The sequence below is a fragment of the Pan paniscus genome, chromosome 5 (assembly GCF_029289425.2).
Source record: "Pan paniscus chromosome 5, NHGRI_mPanPan1-v2.0_pri, whole genome shotgun sequence".
Lineage (NCBI taxonomy): Eukaryota > Metazoa > Chordata > Mammalia > Primates > Hominidae > Pan > Pan paniscus.
The window spans coordinates 20,740,014-20,759,697 of NC_073254.2; positions in this window are offsets into that span (position 1 = coordinate 20,740,014).

Genomic DNA, 19,684 nt, shown 5'->3' on the forward strand with positions numbered 1-19,684 from the left:
CCTGGGGTTGGGGGAGGGGAGATGCCAGCATTTCCTGAGCTACTCCAGCTGATGTCTCAGTAGGTCCTGTGGCCCCCTAGTCCACAGTCTTTGGGCCTACTTCAGCACTATGACTTGCCTAGGAGTTGCAGTCCTTGTGGTCAAGACTCCCTTTCAAGTTTATCTATGGCTCCGGAGCACTTTAGCCCACGGTGGTGAGGCATGCAGGAACTCAAGTTCAGACTGCTGGGATCCTCAACTCCCCTCTGGCTAGAGCTGGCTTAAATGCTCCCTCCATGGGCAACTGTCAGCTGAGTTTGGTCTGGTTTTGTTTTCTGCTATAATAGGGCACCACTGAGCTGAGTTCAATGCCTCACAATTGCTGCAGTCTGTCTCCCTCCCTGGTGCACAGGAACACTATCTACACCATGCCACTGCTGCCAGGGGATGGGGAAGGAGTGGTGTTGGCAATTCAAGACTGTTTTTTCTCCCTCTTCAATGCCTCTTTCAGCAATATGAAATTAAAACCAGTATTGTGAGTCCTCATCTGGTTTTTGACTTTCATGAAGGGGTGTGTGTGTGTGTGTGTGTGTGTAGATATTAAATTGATGTCCTTGCAGGGTGGGGGGAACCATTGGTGAAGCCTTCTATTCCGCTATCTTGTTCTAGCCCTCCAACTTTTTCTTTTATAATAAAGTGTTTAAAACTGTAAATACTAGGTTGGTGCCATTAAAAGTAATGGCAAAATCCCCAACTGCTTTTACACTAACCTAATATTTCTCTAAACACTTTTTTAGCTGCATCTCAGATGCTGTGATATGTGACCTTTTCATTAACATGCAGTTCAAAATATTTTCCTTTTTGTTTGCTTCTTCTTTTACCTTGGGGTTATTTAGAAAAGCATTGTTTGATTTCCAAGTATTTGAGGCAACCACTGATAAGTTATATTATTGATTTCTAGTTTAATTCCCTTGTGGACAGAAAATATACTCTGTATCATGTCTATTATTTTAAACGTATTGAGACTTGTTTTATGGCTTATAATATAGTATATCTTAATTAATGATCCATGAATACTTGAAAATACTGTATATTCTACTTTTGTTGGTTGTAATAGTCTCTAAATGTCAATGAAGTCAAGTTGGTTAATAGTATTGTTCAAGTTTTCTTTATCTTCACTGATTATTTATCTACTTCTATCAATTAATAAAAGAAGTGTGTTGAAACGTCCAAATATAATTGTGAATTTGTCTACTTCTTCCTTCAGTTCTATCCATTTCTGCGTCATGCGTTTTGAGTGAATGTATTAAATGCATACATATTTAATTAAGCATATTGTTTCCTTGATAAACTTACTCTTTCATCATTATGAATTATTCATCTCTTAATATCTGATAACAGATAACATTTTTCTTTCTATTTATCTTATATTAACATAGCCACTAAGGCCTTCTTTTTTTTTATTTATTTTTATTTTTTTTATTTTTATTAAGACGGAGTTTCACTCTTGTTGCCCAGGCTGGAGCACGGTGATGCGATCTAGGCTCACTGCAACCTCTGCTTTCCGGCTTCAAGCGATTCTCCTGCCTCAGCCTCCTGAGTAGCTGGGAATACAGGCATGTGCCACCAGGCCCAACTAATTTTTGTATTTTTAGTAGAGACAGGGTTTCACCACATTGCCCAGACTGGTCTCGAACTCCTAACCTCAGGTGATCTGCCTGCCTTGGCCTCCCAAAGTGCTGGGATTATAGGCATGAGCCACCACACCTGGCCTACAGCCTTCTTATGTTTAGCATTTGTTATTTAAAATTTTTACTATTTCCTTGTCTTTATATAAATATGCAAGTTCTGTGAATAGCACATAATTGAGCCTTTCTTTTTATACATTCTGAAAACCTCTGTCTTTTAATTGGAGAGTTTAGTCCATTTATATTTTTGTATCACTGGATATAAGACTACTACCTTGCTCTTCGTTCTTTTTCTTCCCCATCTCAAATTAGGGTTTTAACAAATTTGGGCTATTAATTTTAGCATTCAGGCTTAATTTATCAGTCTACTTTCAAATAATATTATACCACTTCACATATGATATGAGATTATTATAACATTGTACTTTTGTGTTCTTTCTTTTCAACCTTTACACTAGTGTTGCTATACATTTTTATTTTACATATGTTATAAACTCTATAATTCTGCACAGTTATTTTTTGCTTTAATCAATTATGTTTAAATAAATTAGGAAATGAGAAAATAGTCTATAATTGCTCACTTGTGATACTCTTAATTCTTTCATGTACATTCAAGTTTCTATTGGTATCATTTCTCTTCAGCTTAAAAAAACTTTTAATTTTTATTTATTTATTTCTCATAGTTTTTTTTTTTTTAATACTTTAAGTTCTGGGATACATGTGCAGAACGTGCAGGTTTGTTACATAGGTATACACGGGCCATGGTGGTTTGCTGCATCCATCAACCCGTCACCTACATTAGGTATTTCTCCTAATGCTGTCCCTTCCCTAGCTCCCCAGTCCCTGACAAGCTCCAGTGTGTGAGGTTCCCCTCCCTGTGTCCATGTGTTCTCATTGTTCAACTCCCACTTATGAGTGAGAACATGTGGTGTTTGTTTTTCTCTTTCTGTGTTATTCTCTTGCTGAGAATTATGGTTTCCAGCTTCATCCATGTTCCTGCAAAGGACATGAGCTTATCCTTTTTTATAGCTGCATAGTATTCCATGGTGTATCTGTGCCAAATTTTCTTTATTTAGTCTATCATTGATGGCATTTGGGCTGGTTCCACATCTTTGCTATTGTGAACAGTGCTGCAATAAGCATACGTTTGTGTGTGTCTTTATAGTAGAATAATTTATAATCCTTTGGGCATATACCCAATGGTGGGATTGCTGGGTCAAATGATATTTCTGGCTCTAGATCCTTGAGGAATTGCCACACTGTCTTACACAATGGTTGAACTAATGAACACTCCCACCAACAGTGTAAAAACGTTTCTATTTCTTCGCATCCCCTCCAGCATCTGTTGTTTCCTGACTTTTTAATGATTGCCATTTTAACTGGCATGAGATGGTGTCTCATTGTGGTTTTGATTTGCATTTCTCTAATGACTAGTGATGATTAGCTTTTCTTCATATATTTGTTGGCCACATAAATGCCTTTTTATGAGAAGTGTCTGTTCATAATCTTCACCTATTTTTTGATGGGGTTGTTTTATTCTTATAACTTTGTTTAAGTTCCATGTAGATTCTGGATATTAGCCCTTTGTCAGATGGATAGATTGCAAAAATTATCACCCATTTTGTAGGTTACCTGTTCATTCTGATGCTAGTTTCTTTTGCTGTGCAGAAGCTCTTTAGTTTAAGTAGATCCCATTTGTCAATTGTGGCTTTTGGTGTTTTCATCATGAAGTCTTTGTGCATGCCTATGTCCTGAATGGTATTGCCTAGGTTTTCTTCTAGAGTTTTTATGGTTTTAGATCTTATGTTTAAGTCTTTAATCCATCTTGAGTTAATTTTTGTATAAGGTGTAAGGAAGGGGTCCAGTTTCAGTTTTCTGCATATGGCTAGCCAGTTTTCCCAGCACCATTTATTAGATAGGGCATCTTTTCTCTATTGCTTGTTTTTGTCAGGTTTGTCAAAGGTCAGATGGTTGTAGATATGTGGTGTTATTTCTGAGGTCTCTGTTCTGTTCCATTTGTCTATATGTCTATTTTGATACCAATACCATGCTGTTTTGGTTATTGTAGCCTTGTAGTATAGTTTGAAGTCAGGTAGCATGATACCTCCAGCTTTATTCTTTTGGCTTGGGATTGTCTTGGCTATACGGGCTCTTTTTTGGTTCCTTATTAAATTTAAAGTAGTTTTTTCTAATTCTGTGAGGAAAGTCAATGGTAGTTTGATGGGAATAGCATTGAATCTATAAATTACTTTGGGCAGTATTGCCGTTTTCACAATATTGATTCTTCCTATCCGTGAGCATGGAATGTTTTTCCATTTTTTTGTGTCCTCTCTTATTTCTTTGAGTAGTAGTTTGTAGTTCTCTTTGAAGAAGTCTTCCACATCCCTAGTAAGCTGTATTCCTAGGTATTTTATTCTTTTTGTAGCAATTGTGAATGGGAGTTCACTCATGATTTGGCTCTCTGCTTGTTTATTGTTGGTGTATAGAAAAGCTTGTGATTTTTGCACATTGATTTTGTATTCTGAGATTTGCTGAAGTTTCTTATCAGCTTAAGCAGTTTTGGGGCTAAGACAATGGGGTTTTCTAAATACAGAATCATGTCATCTGCAAACAGAAACAATTTGACTTTCTCTCTTCCTATTTGAATATGCTTTATTTCTTTCTTTTGCCTGATTGCTCTGGCCAGAACTTCCAATACTATGGTGAATAGGAGTGGTGTGAGAGGGCATCTTTGTCTTTTGCCAGTTTTCAAAGGGAATGCTTCCAGCTTTTGCCCATTCAGTATGATATTGGCAATGGGTTTCTGCTAAATAGCTCTTATTATTTTGAGATGAGTTCCATTAATGCCTAGTTTATTTATAGTTTTTACAATGAAGGTATGTTGAATTTTATCAAAGGCATTTTCTGCATCTGTTGAGATAATCATGTGGTTTTTGTCGTTGTTTCTGTTTATGTGATGGATTACACTTATTGATTTGTGTATGCTGAACCAGCCTTGCATCCCAGGGATGAAGCCGAATTGTTCATGGTGGGTAAACTTTTTGATGTGCTGCTGGATTTGATTTGCCAGTATTTCATTGAGGATTTCCATATCGATGTTCATCAGGGATATTGGCCTGAAGTTTTCTTTTTTTGTTGTGTCTCTGCCAGGTTTTGGTATCACGATGATGCTGGCTTCATAGAATGAGTTAGGGAAGAGTCCCTCCTTTTCAATTGTTTGGAATAGTTTCCAAAGAAATGGTACCAGCTCCTCTTTGTACCTCTGGTAGAATTCATCTGGTCCTGGGCTTTTTTTGGTTGGTAGGCTATTAATTACTGCCTCAATTCTGGAACTTGTTATTGGTCTATTGAGAGATTCAGCTTCTTCCTGCTTAATCTTGGGAGAGTGTTCTTAGGGACTTATACAGTGGTCTAGTGTCTAGTGTGTTGTAATTTATCCATTTCTTGTAGATTTTCTAGTTTATTTGCGTAGAGGTATTTATAGTCTTTTCTGATGGTAGTTTGTATTTCTGTGGGATCAGTGGTGATACCCCCGTTATCATTTTTTATTGTGTCTATTTGATTCTTCTCTTTTTCCTTCTTTATTAGTCTGGCTAGCAGTCTGTTTTGCTAATTTTTTCACAAAATCAGCTCCTGGATTCATTAATTTTTTGAAGGGTTTGTGTGTGTGTGTGTGTGTGTGTCTGTTTCTTTCAGTTCTGCTCTGATCTTAGTTATTTCTTGTCTTCTGCTAGCTTTTAAATTTGTTTGCTCTTGCTTCTCTAGTTTTTTAAATTATGATGTTAGGGTGTCAGTTTGAGATCTTTCCTGCTTTTTCTTGTGGGCATTTAGTACTATAAATTTCCCTCTTAACACTGCTTTACCTGTGTCCCAGAAATTCTGCTATGTTGTCTCTTTGTTCTCATTGGTTTCAAAGAACTTCTTGATTTCTGCCTCAATTTTCTTATTTACCTAGGAGTCATTCATAAGCAGGTTGTTCAATTTCCATGTAGTTGTGTGGTTTTGAGTGAGTTTCTTAATCCTGAGTTCTAATTTGATTGCACTGTGGTCTGAGAGACTGTTTGTTATGATTTTAGTTCTTTTGCATTTGCTGAGGAGTGTTTTACTTCCAGTTATGTGGCCGATTTTAGAATAAGTGCCATGTGGCCCTGAGAAAAATGTATATTCTGTTGAATTGGGACGAAAAGTTCTGTAGATGCCTATTATGTCCGTTTGATCCATAGCCGAGTTCAAGTTGTAAATATCCTTGTTAATTTTCTGTCTTGTTGATCTGTCTAATATTGACAATGGGGTGTTAAAGTCTCCCACTATTATTGTGTGGAAGTCTAAGTCTCTGTATAGGTCCCTAAGAACTTGTCTTAGGCATCTGCATGCTCCTGTATTGAGTGCATATATATATAGGATAGCTAACTCTTCTTGTTGCATTGATCCTTTTACCATTATTTAATGCCCTTCTTTGTCTTTTTTTGATTTTTGTTCGTTTAAAGTCTGTTGTATCAGATGCTAGGATTGCAACCCCTGCTCTTTTTTCTGTCTTCCATTTGCTTGGTAAATATTTCTCCATCCATTTATTTTGGGTCTATGTGTGTCTTTGCACGTGAGATGTGTCTACTGAACACAGCACACTGATAGGTCTTGACTCTATTCAGTTTGCCAATATGTGTCTTTTAATTTAAGGCATTTAGCCCATTTACATTTAAGGGTAATATTTTTATGTGTGAATTTGACCCTGTCATCGTGATGCTAGCTGGTTATTTTGCACACAAGTTGAAGCTGTTTCTTCATAGTGCCATTGGTCTATATATTTTGGTGTGTTCTTGCAGTGGCTGGTACTGGTTTTTCCTTTCCATATTTCATGCTTTCTTCAGGAGCTCTTGCTAAGCAGGCCTGGTGGTGATAAAATCCCTTAGCATTTGCTTGTCTGGGAAGGATTTTATATCTCCTTCACTTATGAAGCTTAATTTGGCTGAATATGAAATTCTGGGTTGCAAATTATTTTTTTTAAGAATGTTGAATGTTGGCTCCCACTGTCTTCTGGCTTATAGGGTTTCTGCTGAGAGGTCTGCTGTTAGTGTGGTGGGCTTCCCTTTGTAGGTGATCTGACCTTTCTGTCTGGCTGCCCTTAACATTTTTACCTTCATTTGACCTTGGAGAATCTGATGATTATGTGTCTTGGGGTTTTGTAGTAGGCTAATCAAGATTTCATAATAGTTTGAAAATTTAACTTTTATCATTAAAATATATATCTGAGAGAGAACTTTTAATAATTCATTGACTGTGCTAATTGATTCTTTGTAAACATTTTTGGGGTCATAATTTTAAAAACCAAACTGTCTTTTACTAAAGAAAGTTGAATAAAATTATTTCTTATATATGTCATAAGGAAAGATCACAGTACAAATAGAAATCAACAAATTCATCAAACGAAGCTACTCCTGACTTTTGTGCATGTTCTGTTGACTATAAAATTGTGTAAATTATTAATGATAACTTTCATATTTTTTCCTGATTTTTATTTATCTTAATTTTTAAAATTGTTGCTTCCTGGCTGGGAGTGTACCAGTTCTCATAATCTCCTTTATTTTTTTCTGTTGTCATTTCCATCATCCATCTTTTTTACTATCCTGTTTTGTTTGTTTTGTTTTGTTTTGTTTTGTTTTGTTTTGTTTTCAGATGGAGTCTCTTTCTGTGGCCAGGCTGGAGTGCAGTGGTGCCATCTTGGCTCACTGCAACCTCCGCCTCCTGGGTTTTAAGTGATTTTCCTGCCTCAGCCTCCGATTAGCTGGGACCCAGGCATATGCCACCATGCCCAGCTAATTTTTTGTATTTTTAGTAGAGATGGGGTTTCACCATGTTGGCCAGGATGGTCTCGATCTCTTGACCTCGTGATCTGCCCACCTCAGCCTCCCAAAGTGCTGGGATTACATGCATGAACCACTGCGCCCGGCCTTTAAAAAAAAAATTTCTGATATTGACTATTACAGGGTGTACTTTCCCTTGCAATAACATTAACGAGCTTTGACATTTGCCTTTTTATTTTGACATCATTTCAAACTTAAAGAAAAGTTGAAAGTACGCATACAAAAACCTTTCATGCTTAACCATTTCAATGTAAGTTGCTGACACGATACCCCATCACTTTCTGAAAACTTTAGAGTATATTTTCATTGAACAGTGGCATTCATCTACATACCTATAACAGAATCATCAACATCAGAAAACTAATCCTCCATATTAATTTATTTATTAATGTCATTAACATCGAATCCTAAGGCCCTGTTCGCATTTCAACAATGGTCCCAACAATGCTCTTTATGGCAAAATAATCATGTCTTCAGAGTCCTTCAACCTCAAACAATTACTCAGTCTCTCCTTGGCTTTCATGACCTTGACAATTTTGAAGGTTACAAAACAGCTATTTTGTAAAGTGTTTCTTTCCCTCCCCACTTTTTTTTGTTTGTATAAATTTATAGCAAACATGTGAAATTTTGTTACATGTATATAATGTGTAGTGATCAAGTCAGGGTATTTAGGGTGTTTATTATCTAAGTACAATACATTTTTGTTAATTACTGTCACCTTACTCAGCTATCAAACATTGAATGTATTCCTGCTGTTTAACTATATGTTTGTACCCTTTAACCCACTTCTTTTTAGCCTCCTTCCAGCTCCCCTCACCTTTACCAGTTTCTGTTATCTATCTTTTCACTCTCTGTCTCCATGTGATCAAGTATTTTTAGCTCCCACATATAAATGAGAACATGCAATATTTGTCTTTTTAGGCCTAGCTTATTTTATATAAGGTAAATACCATCGGTTCCATCCGTATTGCTGAAAATGACATAATTTTGTTTGCTTTTATTGTCAAATAGTATTTCATTCTGTATATATGCCACATTTTCTTTATCCAATCATCCATTGATGGACATCCATTGGTGGACTGGACTGGGTGATTCCCAGGATCCCAGATCGGGTTGTCAAATATTGGAGGAAGGGGACTGGGGCAGCAGACTTGTCCTCAGATTCCCTCATAGTGCATTCAGGTGCCAGCTGTGATAGTCAGTGTCAGCTATCACCCATACTGCCGGAATGCTCAACTGTGGGAAGAGATGGCTGTGCTGTGGGCCTGCCACTACAGAGTGCAGAGTCCGTCTCAACTGGAGCAGCATAGGCAGGTAGCTGTGGGGAGTGCAGTTTGCTCACTCCTCACTTTGCCATGTCCCCAGCCCCCACAAGCAGCCCATAACAGTGGCAATGGGATTTGTCTTCAAAGAATGTGAAAGGGCCTGGCTTCTCCCTCTCTCTTTAGACCAGCAGCAGCAGGAACAATATTGTCACTGGCTGCAAAAATGCAGACTTTTGGAAGCTAGGCCTTCAGAATCATGACAGATGAAGACTTACCACCAGGGAGAATAGAGTCCCTCTCAGCTGGAGCAGTGTAGTCAGATAGCTGTGACAAGTGCAGTTTGCTCATACCTTGGTCCCTGATATAGTTTTGATATTTGTTCCCTCCAAATTTTATGTTGAAATGTGATCCTCAAAGTTGGAAATGGAGCCTAGTGGGAGGTGTTTGGATCATGGGGTCAGATCCCTCATTAATGGTTTGGTGCTGTCCCAGTAGTAATGAATGAGTTCTTACTCTATTAGTACTGTGAGATCTGGTTGTTAAAGTGTATGGTGACCCCCTCCACTCTCTCTGTCTCTCACCATGTGATTCATCTGCTCCCACTTCACTTTCTGCCATGAGTGAAAGTTTCCTTAGGCCTCATCAAAAGCTGAGCAGATGCTGGTGGCATGTTTGTACAGCCTGCAGAACTGTGAGCCAGTTAAAAGATATTTTATTTCTTTTTTATTACTTCTTCAAGATAAAAAGATATTTATTTTCTTAAATAAATTAACCAGTCTGAAATATTTCTTTATAGCAATGTAAAATGAACTAATAGAGAAAATTGGAACTAAGAAGGAGGGGAGCATTGCTATAAAGATACCCAAATATGTAGAAGTAATGGCAGTGGCTGCCTGTCTGGAGTGGCTGCTGTGAAGATGCCAGCTGCAGTGGGGGAGGCACAGCCGGGGTTGTGCGCTCCATGGGGCTGGTGTGGGCCCCGCCCCCTACCAAGTTGGCAGAGTAGGAGCCCCATGCTCCTGGGTGCAGCTGCAGCCACCCAGCTGTGGCTCCGTACCTGGGCTTCCCTGTGGTCTTGGGGCCCAGGAAGACCCCCTGCCCTTGCAGGTTTGGTAGTGCTTGCTCCCACTTCCTTGCTTTTCCCTACTCCTGGCACCAGCTCTGGTGCAGAGCAAAGTTGCAGCTAAGCCCAGGCACTGTTGTGACCTGGCCAGATGTGTGTGTACTCAGGGTGGTGCTGATACACCAGCCCCTTGCTGCCTCAGCTCCCTCCAGACTTTGGGCACTGAGGAGCACAGGAGGGAGGCTGGGGGGGCACTGAGGTGACTTGGCACAGGACTGCAGGTGCCTCTCAGCACAAACAGCCTGGGTGTAGGGGATGGCCTATTGATGGCAGCAGGAAGCAAACAGTTTCCTGGGCAGGAAGGGCGAGTCCCCAGTGAAGCCCCACCTTCAAGCCATGGATGGCCTATAGCCTGGGGGCCAGACTGCCAGTTCTGGGTGGAGTCTGCTGCCTGGAGTGAGAACTTATGGTGCTTTATCCTGGTCCTCCCATGGCCACACATGGACCAATTGGCATGCACTTTCTCCCTTCTGAGCCCATAAAAACCTGAGATTCAGCCAGACTCACACAAACATGAAGACTACCAGCTGTGGGAAGGAGCTACCCACTTCAGGTATCCTCCACTTGTGGGGACGACCTGCCTGTGCAAAGGAGCTACCCACTATGGGTCTCCTCTCTGCTGAGAGCTGGACACTCAGCCTGTGGAAATGAGCTACCCACTATGGGTCTCCTCTTCACTGAGGGCTGTACTCATCAGGATGACCTGCCTACAGAAAGGAGCTATCCACTCTGGGTCCTGAGAGCTATTCTGTTGCTCAGTGAAGCTCCTCTTTGCTTTGCTCACCCTCCAGTTTTCTGCATACCTCATTCTTCCTGGACACAGGACAAGAACTCGGGACTCACCCAATGGCAGGTCTGAAAGAGCTATAACACAAACAGGGGTGAAACATGGCCCCCCACCCCTGCACTTGCCATGTTGAGGACAACAAAGAGAGGACAGCTGTGGCCCTTCAGGGAACCCAGACATAGGGTTTCCCCTAGCCATTGCTATGATACTCTCTTTGGGGCTTTGCAGTTCCTGAGGTCTCCAAGCTTTTGGGCACCACCACGTTCCCCTTGTCCAGACACTGGTGCCTGCAGCAGAAGCCACTTTTGGTATGTCTGGTATAGCCACAGCCTTGCATGAAGCCCGTGCTTGTGCTGGCACTTGGAGCTGCCCGCCCCACTGCAGCAGCCAGCATACCTGGCTGTGTGCAGTGGCTGGACACCATGCTTGCTTCCTCCCCGTCACCACTCTGCACCTGACTCTCCCTTGGCAGGTGTGGGATCTGGGCTGGTAGTGCAGTTCGAGTTCAGCCTGCTGGGCTGAGTGGACAGAACGAGCCCAGTGGGTGTGAGCAATTCTCAGGCAGAAGGCACCACCATACACAGAAGTTTCTGGCTGGCACTGTGACACCCCAAGGATCATGTGACCAAAGCAGCGTTGGAACTGGGTAACAGGCAGAGATTGGAAGAGTTTGGAGGGCTCAGAAGAAGTCAGAAAGATGAGGAAAATTTTGGAACTTCTTAGAGACTGGTTAAATGTTTGTGACTGAAAGACTGATAGAAACATAGACAGTGAAGGCCAGGCTTATGAGGTCTCCGATGGAAATGAGGTTCCTCATTTCATTATTGGGAAACAGAGTGAAGGTCACTTGCATTATGCCTTAGCAAAAAGCTAGGATACCTTATGTCCATTCCATAGGGATCTGTGGAAGGTTGAACCTAGAATGACCTAGGGTATCTGGCAGAAGAAATTTCAAAACAGCAAAGTATTCAAGAAGTGGCATGGCTGCTTCTAACCTACAATTAGATGTGGGAACAAAGGAATGATTTAAAGTTGGAACTTACAGTTAAAAGAAAGCAAAGTGTAAAAATTTGGAAAATCCTCAGTCTGGCCATGTGGTAGAGAAACAGCATTTTCAGGAAAAGAATCCAAGAGGGCTCCAACCACTTGCTAGTGAGATTAGCATGACTAAAGAGGAGCCAAGTGCTAATAGCCAAGAAAATGGAAAAAAAAAAAAACCTCAAAAGAGTTTCATAAATCTCTGGGGAAGTCCCCTCCCATCACAGGTGCAGAGGCCTAGGAGGAAAGAATGGCTTCAGGGGCCATGCCTGAGTCCTCAGTGTCCTGTGTAGCCTTGGGACACTAGCCATAAGCTTTGGCGACGTCCACATGGTGTTAAGTCTTCATGTATGCAGAATGCAAGAGTGAAGAAGGCTTGGTGGCTTCCACCCAGATTTCAGAGGATGCATGGGAAAGCCTGGGTTTCCAGGCAGCAGAGTGCTGCAGGGGTGGAGCCCCACAGACAGCCTCTACTTGGACAGTGCCGATGGGGAATTGTAGGGTTGGAGCCCCAACACAGAGTTTCCACCAGGGCACTGCCTAGTGGAGCTGTGGGAATGGGGTCACTGTGCTTCAGACACCAGAGTGGTGTAGGCACTGGCAGCTTGCACTTTGAGACTGGAAAAGCCAAAGACATTGGACTCCAAACTGTGAGAGCAGCCATGGGGGCTGCATCCAACAAAGCTACAGGGGCAGATCTTCCCAAGGTTTTGGGAGCCCACCCAACATACCAGTGTGCCCATGATGCAGAACATGGAGTCAAGGGTGATTATTTTGGAGCTTTACAGTTTAATGTCTGTTCTGCTGGGTTTCAAACTTGCATGGAGCCTGTAACCCCTTTCTTTTGGCCAATTTCTCCTCTTTGTAATGAGAATGTTTACCCAATGCCTGTACCACCATTGTATCTTGGAAGAAAATAACTTCTATTTGATTTCATGAAACTTGCTGTAAGAAACTTGCCTTGAGTCTTAGATGTCACTTTGGACTTTGAATTTTTGTTAATGATGGAACAAGTTATGACTTTTGGGGACTATTGGGAAGGGATAATTTCATATTGTTATGTGTGGAGGACATGAGATTTGGAGGGGGAACAGAGGCAGAATAATATGGATTGGATATTTGTCTCCTCCAAATCTCATGTTGAAATGTGATCCCCAATGTTGGAGGTGGGGCCTAGTGAGAGATGTTTGGTTCATGGGGATGGATCCCTCATGAATGACTTGGTGCTGTCCCAGCACTGATGAGTGAGTTGTCACTCTATTAGTTACCATGAGATCTGGTTGTGAAAAATGTCTGAAACCTCACCCTCTATCTCTTGCATGCTCTCTCACCATGTGACACACCTGCTCACCCTTCACCTTCTGTCATCAGTAAAAGCTCCTTGAGGCCTCACCAGAAGCCAAGTAGTAATGAGTGAGTTTTCACTCCATCAGTTACCACAAGATCTGGTTGTGAAAAATAGTCTGAAACCCCTTCCTCTCTCTATCTCTTGCATCCTCTCTCACCATGTGACACACCTGCTTCCCTTTCACTTTCTGTCATGAGTAAAAGCTCTTTGAGGCCTCACCAGAAGCCAAGCAGATGTTGGTGCCATGCTTATATAGCCTGCAGAACTGTGAGCCAAATAAACCTCTTTTATGAATTATCCAGTGTCAAGTGTTCCTTTATAGCGATTCAAAATGGACAAATACAATCCCACAGTGGCCCATAGCAGCAGCGGTGGGATTTGTCATAGGTGCGCATGGTAGTGCCTGGCTTCCTCCCTCCCTTCTTGGCCTGGTGGAAGCAGCAGCAATGATGGCATTGGTCCCAGGGCAGGGCATATTCCTTTGGGAGCTTGGCTCCTAGAGTGGCACCAAACTGTAGCTACTCAGGTTTTGGATGCCTGTAGGACTCTGTGTGAGTCTCCTCTCTGGAGCAATGCCTCTGTGCAATCTCTAGAAAACTCCCTATGTTAGTCTTGAGCCCACATGGATTGAGGGATTCTCCTGTAGCTAAGATTTTAAAAGACCATGGCAGCATTGGGGAGCCCTGGAAGTCTCCCTCTTATCCTATACCATGTCTGGGAGCTTCTCTTGGCTCCCTGCCAACCCTGGCCAAGCAGGAGGTCTTGCTTCCCTCTCCTTACTAGCTGTCGGTGCTTCCCTTCACTTCTGTGTTGAATCCCAGTGTCTCTCCTAGACAATCTATTTTAAGTGTGAATATCTACTTGCTATTTTGGTTCCTCTCTGTGGAGGAGTGTACTAGCTGCATCTAGTCAGCCATCTTGAATCTTCCCCCGCTTTTGTAAAGTATTTCTTAATTTAGGTTTCCCTGATGTTTCTTTATTATTCTGTTCAGGTTATGCTTCTGTGGCAGGAATATCACAGGAGCATTGTTGTTCTCTTCTCATTGCATTAGATTAGGTGACACATGATTTGGATTTGTCCTATTATCGGTGATGTTAACTTTGATCATTTGATCAAGGTGATGTCTGCCAGGTTTCTGCACTGCTAAGTTAATGTTTTCTCTTTTGCAATTAATATATGTTTTGTGGGGAAATTTTTCAAGACTGTTTAAAATATCCCCGTTGTCATAAAACTTTCACACACGAGTTTTAGCACCCATTGGTGTTTCTTGACTAAGTTAATTATTACTGCGATGAATGCTAAATTGTTATTTTCTAATTAAATTTTTCTTCTATATTTATTACTTGATATAAGGCAAAAACTTTATTTGTGTATGTATGTATGTATGTAGATATATATTTATAGTACCAAGGACTCCTAGCTTACTCAATGAGTTCCAATCTATTACTATCATTATTATTAGATGCCGAAACTGTGTCAGGTCTTTCATCATGTTCCTATTATTCTTTGAGCACTTCATCACTTTCTGCCTTAAAATAATCCAGGCTCATCTTGTATTTTCCCTATGCTGCCTTGGAATTAGTCTTTTCTCCAAGGAGTCTTGGTATTTTTCTCTGGGAAATGCATTTAGAATCCACAGTGCATTTAAGGTGTGCTCTTAGCTATTGGGTGTCAGTAACAGCCGACTTAGTGGGGGAATTAGGTACAGAGGTGCGTACATAAATACATACATTTAGATTTATTTTCATATCTATCTATCTATATATAGAAAGTTGTGAGTTCACATCAATATTTCCAATTTCAGTTCAATACTACAGAGATCATTCTTGTTTTTTCTCTTCTCCTATTTGTAACTATCTTCAATATATTTACTTATCAGTCACCAGTACTGGCTCCCACTTCCCCCACTGCAAAGACACTTTCCTCTCCTAGCTTGGGCTCTAATACCCAGTCCTGGGCCACCACCAGCATGTGATGGGGATGCCTTTCTTTCTTGTCTTGCTACTTTCACACCCACATCATGCCCCACTCCCCACCTAGCATGGCTCCATTGGCCTGTGCCCAGGCTGCAGATTTCACCACCCTCCCATTATATGGACACCCTCTTCACTTTGCTCTGTCTCCAACAATCTGTGTTGGGCTGATGCTAGTCCCTTGTAAAAGCCCCTCCTCATATGGCTTGTGTGCTGATACTCTTTTCCAGGGCTGCTTCCATCATACCATCCCATAGGAACCTCTTCCTCTGCTGTTGAGGTTCTGACAGCCCATGTTGTACTGTGACCATCCCTCACATGGGGTACCTGGTTCATCTTGCCTGGGCTTCAATGCCCATGCTAGGTTTCTGTTCAATCTAATCCTCCACCCCACTTAGCACCACTTAATGATATTTTCCTTGAAGCATTCCAGAAGAAAATACAATTTGAAGTAGAAGGTAAACAGCAAGGCAGAAAGAAATGCTTGAAGAACGCTTTCACATTTTGAAACTTCTGCATTTCCTTTCTTTTAGTTTACATTTTGGCTCCTACTAGGATTCTCACTTTCAGTCACATTTGAATTGTAGTAAAATGTAGAATTTTTGAATAAAACTCAAAATTTATCTGACATTAAGGCATAAGAAAGAGCAATTCAAATGCATTTTAAAATTACTGCTATGTTATACTTAGTTGTATAATTGCATAATAAAATTACTATTATATCATACATTTGACTTATTGATGAATATGTATAGGAGTTTGTCACTGGAACATTTGTTTTTTCAGCCTGTTTCACTGCATCAGTAGGAAGTTTCATAATATGTCACCTGGAACTACCAGACTTTATTTGGATTCAGTGCATCAAGCTGCTAAGATGTGATCTGATACGTTGGGATGCATATGCAAGCTCACATGCTAATGTAATTGCTTGTGTGCTTAAATGCGAGTTTTTTCATAATTGTATTTTATGTTATTCCCATAAAACAGTCACATGATGTGTTTAAAACTATATATGCCGTATTATTCAGTAGAGTTCTTTCATTTTGACTTGGTATTGACAAGAACTGAATCCTTAGTTTGCAAGCTTACAGAGACTACCTTCAAGCTCTCTACATTTTATACCTTGTTTCTTCTATATACATCCAGTGCTGGGCACCAGAGGTCACATTCACCTGTACCATAGTAGATCTTTGGCCCTACACGTTTGTAAATAAGAGATGGCAGTATTCCTAGAAGTCATCCTTAGGGTGAGGTAGCTAGCAGTAACCTCACTATACACCACAGAGGTGATGAACCACATAAGTATATTCAACTAAATATAAAGTGAATCTATCCCCAGTATATCCTTCCCTTATCTGGATCCCCAAAATGCCTGTGTATAGTCTAATGCCATCTAATACAAAGAGAAGTAGGCTGGGGGAAAACTGATAATTTAGCTGATCATGGTGAAACTGTTTTCCTTTTGCAGAATTAAAATATAGCTATGACCATGTCAAAACAATGCCAGGGCTCCTTCAGAGCTTTAGAAGGGCACAGTGCAAGTGAGTGGCCCTGGAGCATGAGCTCGTTAGCGTCATGGCTCATCTTCCTGAGCAACAGCTGAAGTGGGGTCTCTGTTACTGCACATATCTTTGGAGCCTTGGAGTGCGTTTGACCCTCGTCTTATATGTCTTGGGCCCTGTGATTTTGTGATACCCTGAAACTCAGACCTTAAACAGTTTTCATTCTCAATAAGTCCGTAGATTTTGGGAGAAATGCAAAGAAATAGTAAAAACTAAAAAGGTATGCTTTTAGTTTGGTGTAAAGGAGCATTTAAGCAGTCTTTCCAACGTGGATTATGAATCTCTCCAATAAGTGAAAATGAAATTAAATTCAACTTACATTTACTTGAGAACTTACTATAAGTAAAGCATTATATAGATGATATGGAAAAACATAGAAGTTAGACAAATCATATGGATTAGCTAATCTTATCTAAATGGCCTTATAAAATGGTTCATTAAACCTGGATTAGGTGATTAAATAAGAAAAATAATTTATTTTGCAAATCAGGAAGTATAACTTTGAATTTGTAACCCTTGGTATCTAATGGCAGTCTATCTTCTTGAGATGAATATTAACCAAAGAGCAGATAATAAATTGCCATTTTAAGACTAGAGTGAGTCTGTGTTTCAACAACCAACATGCAGCGGAATAATCAGTGTGGGTTTATAAAGTAAACTGCTTACACCATCAAAAGATCATGAATCATCAAAAAGCAGAGTTTTGTTATTCAACTTTATATAGCTTTTTACTCACCTTTTCTGTGTCTTTCCTTTCCCTCTAAATATAAGAAATACATGTGAAAGTGATAGAATTAAAGCGAAATTATCATAAAAGTCAATGAAAATAGGTCTTGATAAAAATGACTGCATGTTGAGGGAGACAGAGAGAGAGAGAGAGAGAGAGGGAGAGGCTATTGTCTTTATCTTAAGGTCTCTTTGAAAATTTTTTATTTTTAATTTTTGTGGGTACATAGTAGGTGTATATATTTGCGGGTTACATGAGATATTTGATACAGGCATGCAAATCATAATAATCTTATTGGGATAAATAGAGTATCCATCACCTCAAGCATTTATTCTTTGTGTTTCAAACAATCCAACTATATTCTTTTAGCTATTTTAAAATGCACAATTAAATTCTGTTTTACTATAGTTGCCCTATTATACTATCAAATACTAGGTCTTATTCATTCTTTCTATTTTTTTTTCTTTTTTTGTACTCATTAGCCATCCTTTCTCCTGCCCCTTCTCCCTGACTACCCTTCCCAACCTCTGGTAACCATCCTTCTATCCTCTATCTCCATCAGTTCTAATGGTTTTAACTTTTAGCACCCACAGATAAGTAAGAACATGTGATGTTTGTCTTTCTGTGCCTGGTTTATTTCACTTAACATAATGACCTCCAGTTCCATATATGTTGTTACAAGTGACTGAATCTCATTCCTTTTTACTCCATTGTGTATATGTTCTATATTTTCTTTATCTGTCAGTTGATGGACACTTAAGTAGCTTCTGAATCTTGGTTATTGTAAGCAGTGCTGCAATGAACATGAGAGTGCAGATATCTCTTTGATATACTGATTTCCTTTCTTTGGGGTATATACCTAGGAGTGGAATTGCTGGATCATATGGTAGCTCTATTTTTAGTTTTTCTGAGGAACCTCTAAACTGTACTCCACAGTGGTTGTACTAATTTACATTCCCGCCTGTGTACAAGGGTTCCCTTTCCTCCACATCCTTGTTAGCTTTTGTTATTGCCTGTTTTGTGGAAATAAGCTATTTTAACTGGGGTGAGATAATACCTCATTGTAGCTTTGGTTTGCATTTCTTTGATGATCACTGATGTTGAGCATCTTTTCATGTATCTGCCATTTGTATATCATCTTTTGAGAAATGCCTATTCAGATCTTTTTGCCCATTTTTAAATCAGATTATTATATTTTTTTCTTACAGAGTCAATTGAGCTCCTTATATATTCTGGTTATTAGTCCCTTGTTAGATGGGTAGTTTGCAAATATTTTCTCCCATTCTGTGTGTTGTCTCTTCACTTTGTTGATTGTTTCTTTTGCTGTGCAGAAGCTTTTTAACTTGATGTGATCCCATTTGTCCATTTTTGCTTTGGTTGCCTGTGCCTGTGGAACTATTGCTTAAGAAGTCTTTGCCCATTCCAATGTCCTGGAGAGTATCTTAAGCCTCTTAACATCTAAATCTAGAACGCTTTTGGTGAGCTCTATATTTGATATTGCTTTTGTTCTCAGCACTGCCCAGAATTTTTTTTTTTTTTTTTTTGAGGTGGAATCTCTTTATGTTGCCTAGGCTGGTCTTGAACTCCTGGCTCAAGTGATCTTCCTGCCTCAGCCTCCCAAGTATCTGGGATGACATGTGCATGCCACCACATTTGGCTACCCAGATTTAATTTGGGTCCATTTATAGATCAGCCAGAGCCAGACTGCATCTGCTTTTATTGTCCTTTCCTGGAATTATAAAATCTAACATTCTTCACATGCACATGCAAATGAGCCAAAGTAAAGAGGAGATGTGCAGGGGAGGCAAAGATGCTGAGAACCCTCTCTGAGGGACAGTAGAAGGTGGGGAGGGAGCTACTGCAAATCTGAGAAGTCTGTGAAAAGAGACAGCATTGAGTGTGCCAGGCCAGCTAGTCTGCAGAGAGCCACCTTACCAGTTCCCAGTCCCTTCAGCCCCTCACACTCTTTCTTAGGACTTAGTGCCAATACATTTAATATAAGGAGATATGGGTGTTGGTACTAGTCTTCTGAAACATAAGAAATTAATTTTTTTAGTTGCATCATTTCTTTTAATTCAGATTTTGCAGAGACCGGAGTTCTTATGCATGTAAAGTACTAAGTATTTGGAAATAATAAACATCCATCTTTCATTCTAATTAAGACATGTGTATATCTGGTTTTATTACAGTCTTTCTCTTTCCCAGAAAGCTACTTCAGGGGAGGCAGAGACAGATACAAGAAGAAATCTGAACATGTACTCTTTCTGAGCAGTGCTGATATTTCCTGGGCTCTGCGAAGATGGAGGGCACAGAAAGTGGTAATTAGATCAGC